The sequence below is a fragment of the Canis lupus genome, chromosome 13 (genome assembly GCF_048164855.1).
Source record: "Canis lupus baileyi chromosome 13, mCanLup2.hap1, whole genome shotgun sequence".
Classification (NCBI taxonomy): Eukaryota; Metazoa; Chordata; class Mammalia; order Carnivora; family Canidae; genus Canis; species Canis lupus.
In genome coordinates this window covers 20,743,532-20,757,857 of record NC_132850.1, presented here as the reverse complement: position 1 = coordinate 20,757,857, position 14,326 = coordinate 20,743,532, and the positions used below count along the sequence as shown (strand labels likewise).

General features: G+C 38.0%; 1 long non-coding RNA gene across 13 annotated transcripts in view; it reads right to left on the bottom strand.

The window, feature by feature from the left end:
• LOC140602782 (uncharacterized) overlaps positions 1 to 14,326 on the bottom strand; it is a 73,903-nt gene that overhangs the window by 46,607 nt on the left and 12,970 nt on the right. For 10 of the 13 annotated variants that reach the window (XR_012005684.1, XR_012005683.1, XR_012005677.1 and 7 more), the window contains 2 exons: positions 13,194 to 13,503; positions 12,265 to 12,479 (listed from right to left, as the gene is read on the bottom strand). This is a non-coding gene — a long non-coding RNA (uncharacterized lncRNA). Of the gene's footprint in view, positions 1 to 9,051; positions 9,595 to 11,306; positions 11,488 to 12,264; positions 12,480 to 13,193; positions 13,504 to 14,326 lie in introns of those variants that run through there. The other 3 variants (XR_012005682.1, XR_012005685.1, XR_012005681.1) reach the window with 3 other exon arrangements.

Sequence of the window (14,326 nt, the reverse complement as noted above, 5' to 3'; positions counted from 1 at the left end):
ATGATTTCACTCATATGTGGAATTTAAGAAACAAAACAGAGGATCATAGAGAAAAAGAGGGAAAAATAAAATAAGACAAAATCAGAGAGGGAGACAAACAATAAGAGACTCTTAACTACAGGAAACAAATTGAGGGTTGCTGGAGGGGAGGTGGGCGAGGAGATGGAATAATTGAGTGATGGGTATTAAGGAGGGCACTTGATGTAATGAGCACTGGGGTTATATGTAACTGATGAATCACTGACGTCTACCTCTGAAACTAATAATACACTATATCTTAATTAATTAAATTTAAATAAAATAAAACTTAAAAAAGAACGACAAAGAGTGGTTATTCAGACTTGGGTATTTGGCAGACATTGTCTCAAAACTTAGTGAAGTCTGTCACTTCAATGAAAATAACTTACAAAAAAAAACAACTTACAGTATTTGTCACCATAATATATCAGTAGCTTTTAATGTTACAGTATATAAATGTCCATTCATATGATTTCAGATTCCACATTTAAGAAACCGTCACTTGTAGGTTTCAGTGGTGTGATATCAAAGAAGAATATTCACAATTATCTTTTAAAAAAACTATTAAAATGTTCCTTCCTTTTCCAATTACATATGTGTATGAGACTGGATTTTTTAAATTTATTTCAACCAAAACAAATATCAGAACAGATTGAATACAGAAGTAGATAGAAGAATTGAGTTGTCCTGAATTTGCTCTATGGCAACCCTACTCAGAAGGTAGCTTCCTTTGTAAATAAAATGTCCACTAATGCTAACAATACTCTCCTGTTTAAATAGTAACAATCATGATGTATGAACAAGAATGATTTTGTGTTACAGAAAGCAGAGCTCACCAATAGGCAGGGGAAGGTGGCAGAGTAGGAGAATCCTGAGCTTATGTCCTCACATGGGCACATGAAGGCAACAAGTACATGTAATGCAATTCACTCTGAAAATGACATGAAGACTAGCAGAATGGATCTTCCACAGGTAAAGTCATAAGGAGAAGTCCATATCAAGAAAATAGGAAGGGTAGAGACTTGGCGAAGAACCAAACCACTAGTACAGCAACCTACTGATGTGGAGAAGCAAGGGATAAAGCTCCCCAATGAGTACCCCAGCCTCGGGCACCTGCCTGGGAAGACAAGCCCCCACAATGTCTGGCTTTGAAAATCAGTGAACTTAACCATGAGCTATGAAAATCAGTGGGGCTTAACACTAGAAGAGCCAGAGGACTATAGAAAACTGAGTCTCGGCTCCTAAAGGACCAGCATGCTGTATCACTAGGTCTGAGATCCAGGAGAGCAGCTTTGAAAGTGCCTAGGCTATAATTTTAGGACACATGCCAGAGGAACAGTGATCATAGAATTTTTTTCCAGGAACAGAAGTGATATGGGCAATCCCAAATAAACAAGTTACCTTACACCTAAAGGAACTACCAAAAAAAAACAAAGCCTAAAGTTAGTAGAAAGCTCTAACTAAATAAAGATCAGAGCAGAAACAATGAAACAGAGCTAAAAAACAACAGAAATGATCAATGAAACCAAGAACTGGTTCTTTGAAAAGATAAACAAAATTGATAAACTTTTAGCCAGATTCATCAAGAAAAACAGAGGGATAACATAAGTAAAATCAGAAACAAAAGAAAAGTTATAACCAACATCACAGAAACATAAACAATTATAACAGACAACTATGAGAAGTTATATGCCAACACACTGGATAACCTTGAAGAAATAAACTCCTAGAAACATACAATATCCCAAGACCGAATCAGGAAGAAATAGAAAATCTGAACAGACCAATTATTAGTAATAAAATTGAGTTGGTAAAAAAAAAAAAAAAAAAAAAAAAAGACTCTGAACAAACAGAAGCCCAGGACCAGATAGCTTGACAGGTGAATTCTACCAAACATTTAAAGAAGAATTAGGGGATGCCTCAGGGGCTCTGAAGTTGAGCCTCTGCCTTCGGCTTAGGGCATGATACTGGGGTCCAGGATCGAGTCCCGTATCAGGCTCCTTGCAGGGAGCTTGTTTCTCCCTCTGCCTATGTCTCTTCCTCTCTCTCTGTGTGTCTCCTGAATAAACAAATAAAATATACTTAAAAAAATAAAGAAGCATTAGTACTTATTCTTCTCAAACTATTCTAAAAAATAGAAGAGGAAGGAATGCTTCCAAATTCATTCTACCAGAACCAAGGACAGTACAAAAAAAGAAAATTACAAACCAATATTCCTAGTAAATGTAGATGCAAAAATCCTCAATAAAATATTACCAAACTGAATTAAAAAATACATTAGTATGTTAATTAACTTGAATTAAAATTAAAACTTAAAAAATACATCAAAAGGATCATTCAGTATGTCAAGTGGGATTTATTCTGAGGATGCAAGGATGCCTCAAAATTAGCAAAACGATCAATGTGATACACCACATTAACAAAATAAAGGATAAAAATCATATGGTCATCTCAATAGATATAGAAAAAACATTCGTCGAAAGTTAACATCCATTTATGATAAGAATTCTCAATAAAGTGGGTTTAGAGTGAACATACCTCAACAGAATTAAAGGCCATATATGACAAACCCATAGCTAACATCATACTCAACGGTGAAATGCTGAAAGTGTTTTCTCTAAGATCAGGAACAAGACAAGGATGCCCACTCTCATTGCTTTTACTCAAACTAATACTGGAAGTCCTAGCCATAGAAATCAGACAAGGAAAGGAAATAAAAGGCATCCAAATTGGGGAGGAAAATGTAAAACTGTCATATCTGCAGATGACATGATACAGTATGTAGAGAACCCTCAAGACTCCACCAAAGGACTATTAGAACAAATAAATGTATTTAGGTTGCAGGATGCAAAATGAATTGTATATAAATCTGTTGCATTTCTATACACTAATAACAAAGTAGCAGAAAAAAGAAATTAAGAAAATCATCCCATTTACAATTGCATCAAAAGAATAAAATACCTAGGGAAAAAAATAAGAAGGTGAAAGATCTGTACTATGGAAGTTATAAAGCACTGGTGAAAGAAATTGAAGATGACACTAATGATAAGATATACCATGCTCATGGACTGGAATAATTAGTATTGTTAAAATATTACCCAAAACAATCTATAGATTCAATGCAATCCTTATCAAAATATCAATATTATTTTTTCGTATAACTAAAATAAATAATTCTAAAATCTGTATGGAACCAAAGCAATCTTTTTCCTTTTTTATTTTTTTTTTGAACCAAAGCAATCTTGAAAAAGAAGAGCAAAAGCTGGAGGAATTACAAGCTCAGATTCCAAAATATACTGCAAAGCTATACTAATCAAAACAGTATGATACTGGCGCAAATAGACACATAAATCAATAGACCAGAACAGAGAGCCCAGAAATAAATCCATGCTTATAGTCTACTAATTTATGGTAAAGGTGGCAAGAATATACAGTGAGGAAAAGAGTATCTTCAATAAATGATATGTGAAAACTGGACAGCTACATGCAAAAGAATGAAATAAGACCATTTTTTTAATACCATATACAAAAATAAACTCAAAATGTATTGAAGACCTAAATGTAAGACCTGAAACCATAAAACTCCTAAAAGAAAACATAGGCAATAAACTCTTAGAAATTGGATTTAGCAGTATTTTTCTGGATCTCTCTCCTCAAGCAAGGGAAATAAAAGCAAAATTTAAAAATGGGACTACATTAAACTGAAAAGCTTTTGCACAGCGAAGGAAATGATCAACAAAATGAAAAGGCAACCTATTGAGTGAAAGAAAATATCTTCAGGGACACCTGGGTGGCTCAGCAGTTGAGCGCCTGCCTTTGGCCCAGGGCATGATCCTGGAGTTCCGGATCGAGTCCCACATAGGGCTCCCTGCATGGAGCTTGCTTCTCCCTCTGCCTGTGTCTCTGCCTCTCTCTGTGTCTCTCACGAATAAATAAAATCTTAAAAAAAAAGAAAAGAAAAAGAAAATATCTGCAAATGATATATTCAACAGGAGATTAATATCCAAAATAAAGAACTCATACAACTCAACACATGCATAAAAACAATCCAATTTAAAAATGGGTAGAGGATCTGTATAGACATTCTTAGGAAGAAAACATGCAGATCGCCAACAGACATATGAAAGGATGGTCAACATCACTAATCATCAGGGAATTACATATCAAAACCACAGTGAGTTATCACCTCACACCAGTCTGAGTGGCTAGGATCAAAGAGACAAGCGTTGGCAAAGATGTGGAGAAAACGAACCCTTATATACTATTTGTGACTGGAATGCAAATTGGTGCAGCCACTATGGATAACAGTATAGTTACCTCAAAATATTAAAAATAGAAATACCAGGGGTACCGGGTAGCACAGTCAGTTAAGTGTCCAACTCTTGATTTTGGCTCAGGTCATGATCTCAGTGTCATGGGATCAACTCCCTATCAGGTTCCCTCAGAGGGGAGTCTGCTTCTCTCCCTCTCCCACTGCTCCCTCCCCACTCATGTGTGCCTGGATGTGCATTCTCTCTCCCATTCTCTCAAATAAATAAATAAATAAATAAATAAATCTTAAAAAAAAAAAAAAAAGAAATACCATACAAACCAGTATTTCCACTTCTGGATATTTACATTAAGAAATAAAAACACTAATTCAAAAATATATGTGCAGATCTATGCTTATTATAGCACTATTTACAACAGTCAAGATATGGAAGCAACCTAAGCATCCATAAATAGATGAATGGATAAAGATGTGATATACATACACAATGGTCTACTACTCAGCCATAAAAAAGAATGAAATCTTGCCTTCACAACAACATGGGTAGATATGGAGGGGTTTATGCTAAGTATAAGAAGTCAGAGAAAGACAGGTATATGATTTTACTTATACACAAAATCTAAAAAGTAAAACAGACCCATAAAATGCAACGAACAACTGGTGGTGCCAGAAGGGAAGGAGTTGAGGGGATAGGTGAAATAGTAGAAGCAAATTAAAAGGCACAAACTTCCAGTTATAAATAAGTCACAGAAATGAAAAGTATAGCATAGAGAATATAGTCAATAATATTGTAATACTTTGTATGGTGAGAGATAGTAACTATAGTTATTGTGCTGAGCATTTTGTAATGTATATAATTGTCAAATCACTATGTTGTACACATAAAACTAATATTGCATGTCAATAATATTTTTGAAAAGATTTTATTTTTTTATTCATGAAAGACACAGGGAGAGAGAGGCAGAGACATAGGCAGAGGGAGAAGCAGGCTCCCTGCAAGAAGCCTGATGTGAGACTTGATCCCAGATCCTGGGATCACACCCTGAGCCGAAGGCAGATGATCACTGTCACCCAGGTGTCCCAATAATATTTCAATTAAAATGAAAAAGGGGATACACCTGGGTAGTTCAGTGAGTTAAGCATCCAACTCTTGATTTTGGCGTAGGTCATCATCTCAGGGTTGTGGGATCGAGCCCGGTGTTGGGCTACGCATTCAGCACCAAGTCTGCTTGTTCCTGCTCTCCTCTCCCCTATGACCCCATGCTCTCTCTCTAAAAAATATATAAATAAAATCTAAAATTAATTTTAAAAAATTTTAATTTAAAAAGAATTGAACTGTCCTCTATAAAGCCAGCCATTAAAGGGACTTGCAGGGGGCAGCCCAGGTGGCTCAGTGATTTAGCACTGCCTTCAGCCCAGGGTGTGATCCTGGAGACCCCGGATTGAGTCCCATGTCAGGCTGCCTGCATGGAGCCTGCTTCTCACTCTGCCGGTGCCTGTGCCTCTCTCTCTCTCTCTCTCTCTCTGTGTGTGTCTGTCATGAATAAATAAATAAAACCTTTAAAAATAAATAAAATAAATCATTATTTAAAAAAAATAAAGGGATGTGCAAAAAAATGTAAAACCAATACTACTCTTTTCACTAAATTATTTGGGAAAATAGTTAATTTTTATGGAATATATGTTTATTTATGTTGAAATATAATGAGTTTATTATTGTAATTTTTAAAGGAATCAATAAATTTTTAAAAATCGTGGTTTAAATTTTCTAACACGGTAAACATCAAGAAATATAATCCATATAAACAAAAGCTCTTTTGAATTCTCCATAACTTTTTAAAGCATAAAGGGATCCTGAGACCAAATATTTAAGAACTGCTACCCTTGGCAGTCTTTTTAGGACTTTTAGGAAAAAGATAGGGAATGGGTAGCTCCCTTGTGTAAGAGGCTATGTATTTTTGGTTCAGAAATTGTTCAAATCTGTCTTGGATCAAAGCAGCAGAAAGTCAGGTGAAGTTAGGATTATCTGCATCCCCTGCTTTATTGATGTCTGATCCAAACTTTAGCTTTATTTGGTCAGAGTTCTCACGCCCCCTCCTCAAGGTAGCCTCTTGAAGACAGACTGGGATTGGGCTTACCGGTGACAGATCACCCTGACTAGTTGCAGTGTCAGGGTGTGGCTCAGGTCATGTGTGTGGATTTGGGTGTGGAGGTCCTAGATCTGTTCTTCTGAAGTATACCCTTTCTAGTTAAGAAAAATACAATTAACTTCATTATAGTTAGGTCATCAGGTGATCACGCTGTTGGGCCCAAGGTTGCAAATCCGAGAAACCACCAAGGAGCTGACACTGATGTAAGCACACGAGGGTTTATTAGCAAGCTCGAGCTTGGGTCCAAGTATACCCGACACAGCGGAGCAGGAACTTGGACCCCGAAGTGGGTTACAGCTGGGTTTTTTATAGGCTGGTCTAGGGGATTTCCAGAAGGGATGGAAGAATTCTAAGATGGGACTTTCTACCACGGGCGTGGGCTCTGTTGTCTTTCTGATATGGGATTCTCTGCCTAGAGCAATTCTGAGCTCTGTTGTCTTTCTGATATGGGATTACCTGCCGAGGACATTGAGGACATTCTGCAGTTTTTCCCTTAAAGTTCAGCTCTTATTCACAGGGACCTAAGATGGCTGTACTTGTGCTAATGCTAAACTTTAGGTGGGATGGCCTTAATTTTTCTCGGCCTCCACAACGTGGTCAGCTCATAATCTGTATCATTCACTAGAATGCAAGTAGAGAATGTGGACTTCAAGAAACTGGGGTGCTTATTTTGATTGAGAGGAGTAGAAAATGGTGAAATACGGGATAGATAGAGAAAATGAAGAGGAGTTTCAGTTTTATGATCTTGATGGTGGGGGTGAGATCCAAGAAGAGATTAGATAATGTTTAGAGGGCTTTAGGGATGAGATTTTCATAACCAGCCCCAAATCTGGTCTCTTATATGCAAGAGTTTCCCTGATATAAATTGGAGTAGCCCTTGGAAACTGCATCAATTTGATGAAAGAGCATCTGTATGCCAGATTAAATGGTTTGTAGTTCCCCAAACTAGTTGTACATGGCTACAGCATAGTGAAAGAGATGAAGGACAAGGAAAATGGAAAATATAGTTAATGTGGAAAGGAAGTTTTGACATTATAAAGTGGAGCAATTTATTATTGCTATTGGGGGAATTCAATAATGAAAAGGAAAAATGGTCCAATTACTTGTCTTGATGGTAGGCAATGGTCTTATCAATCAGACAGTCAATAAAGGAAAAAAGCAAATGCTGACCTAAGATGTAAAAGGATACTGACAAAAACAGGATAGAAATGGGGAGGAGGGTTTAATCTTTCATAAGAGAACAGATCAAATTAGGGCTGAGTTGTAGCAGATTTCTAGGTACAAACAGCATTTTAAGTGCAGACTCTGTGGTAGTCATTAACCTATTTTTTCTGAGAGCCATCTTTCCCAGACTCTTCCCTGCTCTACACTCTGAATCACAGGACGTGACCAGGTTGAACCATATTTCCCAGTATCTGTTTGCCAACTGGATTCTAGTTAGGTTCAGCCTAGAAGGTACTAGTGGGAAACTGGAAGGGAGAATGAGGGGAGAAGTATCCTACTACCCAAGAAAAAGACACAGAGAACCATCATATACAACACTTGGGGTAGCTTGGAAGGCTGCCAGTTTTGAGTGGACTCAGAAAATAATAGTTCCTGGGTACAATTACTCTTCACCTATGGACCTGAAAAACTAAAGGAACAAGTTCTCTGCCTCTACTATACCCAACGTTCAGGTGGTGGTACAGATTCAGTATGACAGTTAGAGACATTCAAGCTCAAATGGGGGAAATTAAGGTAAAATGAAAGGTAAGTTGCTCAGTCCATAGCATTCTGAAATACAACTGGGTGAATGTTCCTTAATTAGGTTCTTCAGCTTGGGGATAATCCTGCAAGGCCCTTGGCTCTGCCCCCTGGGTTCTTGGTTCAGCCCTCTGAGTCATCCTTCCTTTTTTATGGAAGGTAGCATGTGTTCACAGATGAGCAGGTTTATCTGCCTATTTCCTGCCAATAAAATGGGGGAGGGATGTCTGACAGCTTCCTTTTGTTTTACACTCTTTCTCATTCCAAGCTGGCACTGTTTCTGCAGAAATAAATTCCTCAAGAACTTGGTGGGTCTTCAAGTATTTCAATGAGGGTTACTCCTCATTTAGACAAAGACGCACAATCTACAGTTTGTTTCAAAATAATCTCATCTCTATCTTTGGCTCCTGCTGAGAGCCTAGGGCTGAGGAATAGCACCTTTAAACTTCTTAGAGGCCCAATGGTTTGATTGAGAAGATCTGAGGCACACCCTCAATCTCCTGAAATAGCCCTTTGTGTGATTAAGCACCTTGACCTTTGATCTATTTAAGGTTTTAAAAAAATGGTTGTGGAGTTACTACTCTCTGGGCATTTTTTCTAGGGCAAGCTTTTTTCAGTGTTCAGGACCCATCTCCTAGTATTAGTATTTTTACTATCTAGGGAGGATGAAGATTTTCAAAATCATCAAGTCCCGATTCCTTTTTGTTTAATAGTTCTTCCCTTAAATTGTCTCTTTTCTTGAATTTTACTATAAGTAGGAAGAATAAGCCAGTTGTAACCTTCAACACTTTGCTTGGGAATCTTAACTATATAGTAAGTTCATCACTTACAAGTTCTGCTTTCAACATAACGGCAGGAGGACAATTTGTCTGCCACTATGATTCCCTTTCCTCTAGTTTCCAATAACATGTTCCTCACTTCCTTCTGGTAATGTCCTCAGTTCCACATTTCTACTGATAATCTGGTCATGGCAATTTAGGCTTTATCACACTGTTCAACATTCTTCCAGCTTCTAACCACAGACACACTTTTAGGTATTTGTTACAATAGCACCCCACTTCTAGGTACCAAAATCTGTATATTTTTCTATTTATGTGTAACAATCCCATAAATTTAGTGGCCTAAAATAACACCCTTTATTATATCTGTTTCTGTGGGTTAAGAGCCCAGGCACAGCTTAGTTGGGATTTCCACTTTGGGGTCCCTCCAGGCTACACTGAATGTATTGGCTGGGCTGTGTTCCCATCTGGAGGCTCAAGTGAAGAAGAATCTTCTTCCAGACTCCCTCAGATTTTTGACAGAATTCATTTCCTTGCAGCTGTAGGAATAAGAGCTTCAGAGGTCTTTTGCTGGCTGTCAGCCAGTGTCTTCAGCTTTTAGAGGCCACCTGGGTTTCTTGCCACATGGTCCTTTCTGTAGGTAGTCACAACATAACAGCTTGCTTCATCAAAGCCAGCGGGGAAGTGGGAAAGAACAATTCTGCTAACAAGATGGATTCTTACATAATGTAGCATTAATGAGGAGAGTGATGTATCCTACCACACCTATGATATAATGTAATATAGTTATGGGAGTAATATCTTACTACCTTTGCCATATTCTATTGGTTAGAAACAATTTATAGGCTTCACCTTGTAAAAATTAATAAGGGGAAACCTCACTAAAGTGAACCTGGTATAATAGAAGGGGGAGCTGGAATGGGAAGCCATACCAATCAATGTCAATTATAGGAAGAATTGTCAATTACAGACCCCTAAAAAAAGAATCCTCAACAGGAAAGAATCATCAGTTACAGGCCCCAAGAAGGAAAGATGTACACTGCATCTGCTACAAGGAATTAGCTCCCCCTGCAACTCAGCCAATGAGAAACTTTCATTATCCTAGACTCCTACTTTTTCCCAATGTTTTGTGCAAAACAACCCCTGCAAACTTCTTCCTTTTCCATAAAATAAATCCTTCCCTTTGGTAGACTTGCCAATAATGTTGCTGTAACTTGCTTATCCTGAATTGCAATTCTCTGTTCTTCCTGAATAAATCCATGTTTGCTGGTAAAATAAACGACTTTTATTTTTTAGGTTAACAATCTATATTTGGAGGTAGGAGCATTAATATGTAGATAGAGATCACTGGGAGTTCCCTTAGGGTCTATCTGCCAATCCATTTAATTTCTCAAGACTAATGATGCAACGCCAAATGTAATGTTAAAACTTCATAGAATAAAGCACACAAAAGGATTCCCAGATACAGTATTTCTCCTCTGGAAAGGCAGAACTTGCCCTGGATACTAGATTGGGCTAAGCCGATAAGAGGAGCTCAATTAATTTCTGTTGTGGAGAGAGGATTTTATCAAGTAAGCACCTGGCAGAGCTCAACAGCTCAGAAAGAGCAACAAAAGTCTGAATATAAAGGAGAAAACTATTAAAGAACATTTATCACACCAAAACACTAGTTTCTTCAGTTACCTCTATTTCCATGGTATCTGTCACCACCACTCATTCTACTTTGGTAGAGTGACTATCACTCACTTTACTTTGGGCAAGTTATTTGTTGAATCATAAAGGTGAAATGAGACTGTCAGGTCATATGTTTGGTAGGGAGGGAATTACAAAGAAAGAAAAACTGTGACACTTGGGGAAAGAGTTATGAAGAAGGAAAACCAAAGGGGTGCTTAAGAAAAGGATTTGAATTAGAGTTATATGGATACCATGGCTAGCACAGTGAATTATTATAATTCTCACATAAAATTTCTAAAATGGTTATCTTAAGATTACACTGGCTACATGGTCAGTGTAAAATATTTTTAAAAACTTAAAAAAAAGTTAAAGCTTTTAACAATTAGATTACACGGTTGCCTCAGGCTTCAAGATAGGGAATCTCAAAAAAAGTTTTTATTATTTTTTTTAAGAAGATTTTATTTATTTATTCACAAGAGACAGAGAGACAGAGACAGACACACAGGCAGAGGGAGAAGCAGGTTTCATGCAGGGAGCCTGACGTGGGACTTGATTGATCCTGGGACTCCAGGATCACACCCAGAGCAGAAGGTGGCACTAAACTGCTGGGCCACTGGGGTTGCCCGTCAAAAAAAGTTTTTATATTTAAAAAGAATTTAAGCTTTCCCATACCTCATTTCAGTCTTTAAACTAGTGAGCTTAGGGATCCCTGGGTGGCGCAGCGGTTTGGCGCCTGCTTTTGGCCCAGGGCGCGATCCTGAAGACCCGGGATCAAATCCCACATCGGGCTCCCAGTGCATGGAGCCTGCTTCTCCCTCTGCCTGTGTCTCTGCCTCTCTCTCTCTCTGTATGACTATCATAGATAAATAAAAATAAATTAAAAAAAAATAAACTAGTGAGCTTAAAATTTCTGTTTTTCTCTGGAAGATACAAACTAATCTATAATGACAGCACAATAGTGGTTACTGGAGGATAAGGAGGGCTGGGAGGAGCAGGAGACAGAAAGAAGAAATATAAAGTGGCACGAAAAAACTTTTGGGAATGGGGTGCTTGGGTGGCTCAGTTGGTGAAGCCTCTGGCTCTTGATTTCAGCTAAGGTCATGACCTCAGAGTTGTGGGATCCAGCCCTGGGTCAGGCTCCCTGCTCAGTAAAGAGTCTGCTTGGGATTCTCTCTCCCTCTCCCTTTGCCCCTCTGCCCACTTGTGCTTGCTCTGTATCTCTCAAATAAATAAAATCTTAAAGAAAATAAAAATAATAAACTTTTGGGAATGATAAATGTATTCACTATCTTGAGCTATCTTGAACCACACTAGCAGTAGTACATAGTTGAATATATGATTCAAACTTATCAAATTATACTTTAAATATGTAGTTTATAGTACATGTCATATTCATATTCAGATGAGGAAATAGATATCAAGAAGTTAAAGTGCCTTGTCCAATATTAGCCAGAGTAAGGAAGCAGAGACAGGTAAAAATAGTTTTTAAAACACTTGAACAAGTGCTATTTTTCCCTCTTAACTTGATAATTTATCTCTACATGGTTTTAAAAAGGACTTGAAAAGATATAAAATATGAAATGCATGTTATAGAAAGAAGATTGTATTTAAGAGCTCTGGGTTAACTTACATATCTCAACTGAACACTGGAAATCCATTGTGAATTCATTTGATGAAAAAGTTTAATTCAGGATGCCTGGGTGGCTCAGTGGTTGAGCATTCCCTTCAGGGCGTGATCCCGGGTCTTGGGCTGGAGTCCTGCATCAGGCTTTCTGCAGAGGGTCTGCTTCTCCCTCTGCCTATGTCTCTGCCTCTCTCTGTGTGTCTCTCATGAATAAATAAAATCTTTAAAAAAAAAGAAAAAGAAAAAGTTTAATGCATCTCAGAAGTTTGTCATTACATGCAATCTGAGACATATCTACCTTTAAGAATTTTATAATTATATGCCCAGCAGGGGGCAACTAACTACTTCAGAAACAGCATTATGTATAGGAAAACACATTAAAATTGCAGAAGAGACTATGAGCATTCTCAGTTGTATAGAACTAAATTCCTATACATGTGTCAGTTTCTGGATGAGGCCATGAAGGACCAATATGAAATTCCCCAGTTCTTCTCCTACTGGGGCAATCATGGAACAAAGACTCATATGAAGATGGTGTAACCACAAGGTTGTGTGGAGGCTGAGAAAAATTAAGGCCATTCCACCTCAAGTTTAGCATTAGCACAAGTATAGCCATCTTAGGTCCCTGGAATAAGAACTGAACTTTATAGGAAAAACTGCAGATTGTCCTAGGCAGAGAATCCCATATCGGAAAGACAATAAAGCTCAGAATGCCCTCAGCAGAGAATCCCATATCAGATCTTAAGAAACTCCCCTACCCTTTCCCCCATATTGGAATGGAAAAAAAAAAAAATTCCTCCACCCCTTCTGAAAATCCCTTAGACCAGCCCAAAAAAAAAACCCAGCTGTAACCCACTTCGGGGTCCAAGTCCCTGCTCTGCTGTATAGAGTATACTTGGACCCAAGCTCGAGTTTGTAAATAAACCCTCATGTACTTGCATCGGTGCCAGCTCCTTGGTGGTTTCTCGGATTCCCAATCTTGGGCATAACAGTTGAAAGAGCCTAGATTATCATGTCATCACATGGAAGACAGTTCACTGCAGCCAGAGCCAACATTTTGGAATAAGAAATAAATCTCGGGCAGCCCGGGTGGTTCAGCAGTTTAGTGCCGCCTTTGGCCCAGGGTGTGATCCTGGAGACCTGTGATCGAGTCCCATGTCGGTTCCCAGCATGGAGCTTGCGTCTCCCTCTGCCTGTGTCTCTGCCTCTCTTTCTCTCTGTCTCTCATGCATAAATAAATAAAATCTTAAAAAAAAAAAAAAGAAATCACTGTTCAAATAATTGACTTTTTTTTTTTTTCAACTGCAGCATAACAGACTATTTTGTTCTACTTCATGGAGTTATTTTGATGATTCAATTGGATATGGTATGGGAACTGTTTGATAAACAAGAAGCATTCAAGTGTTATATTGAATCAATCATATCAGCTTTGAATATAAATCATTCCTTCATTGTTGATTATAATAAAGATTCAAAACTCAGTTAAATTAGAGTACAGGTAACTTAAAAAAAAATAAAAGATTTATTTAAGAGAGAGAGGCCACAAATCAGGGGAGGGGCACTTGAAGAAGAGAATCTTTAAGTAGAAGTAGAAGGTGCCTGCAGAGCTCTGAAGCGTAACAACATGAGATCATAACCTGAGCTAAAACCAAAAGTTGGACGCTTAACCAACTAAGCCACCCAGGCCCCCCATAGACTATCAGGTAACTTTCGTTTAAAGTATTCTAACTCTTTAAACCTCTCCTTGGAGCAATGCCTAACACACAGTAGGCATTCAGGTATAAATGAACAAATTCCCATTTTGCTGATTCTCTGATAATTGCTATCATTTTATTCTGGGATCTTTTATTCTCTTGTTAGACTGCCAAAATTTCATTTTCCATTCCTTTTATCGGACCTAGGATCTCATTAAACAACCATTTTTGGATAAAGTTGTCCTATCAATAATGGGGCTTAGGCAGTGAAGGCTGCTTATATGCCTTAACTCTCTTCTGAAATCAGAACCAATTGCTAGGGAGCCAGATAGGGAAAGATTGAAAAGCTGCGTTCTTATTGATATAGCTGCTTG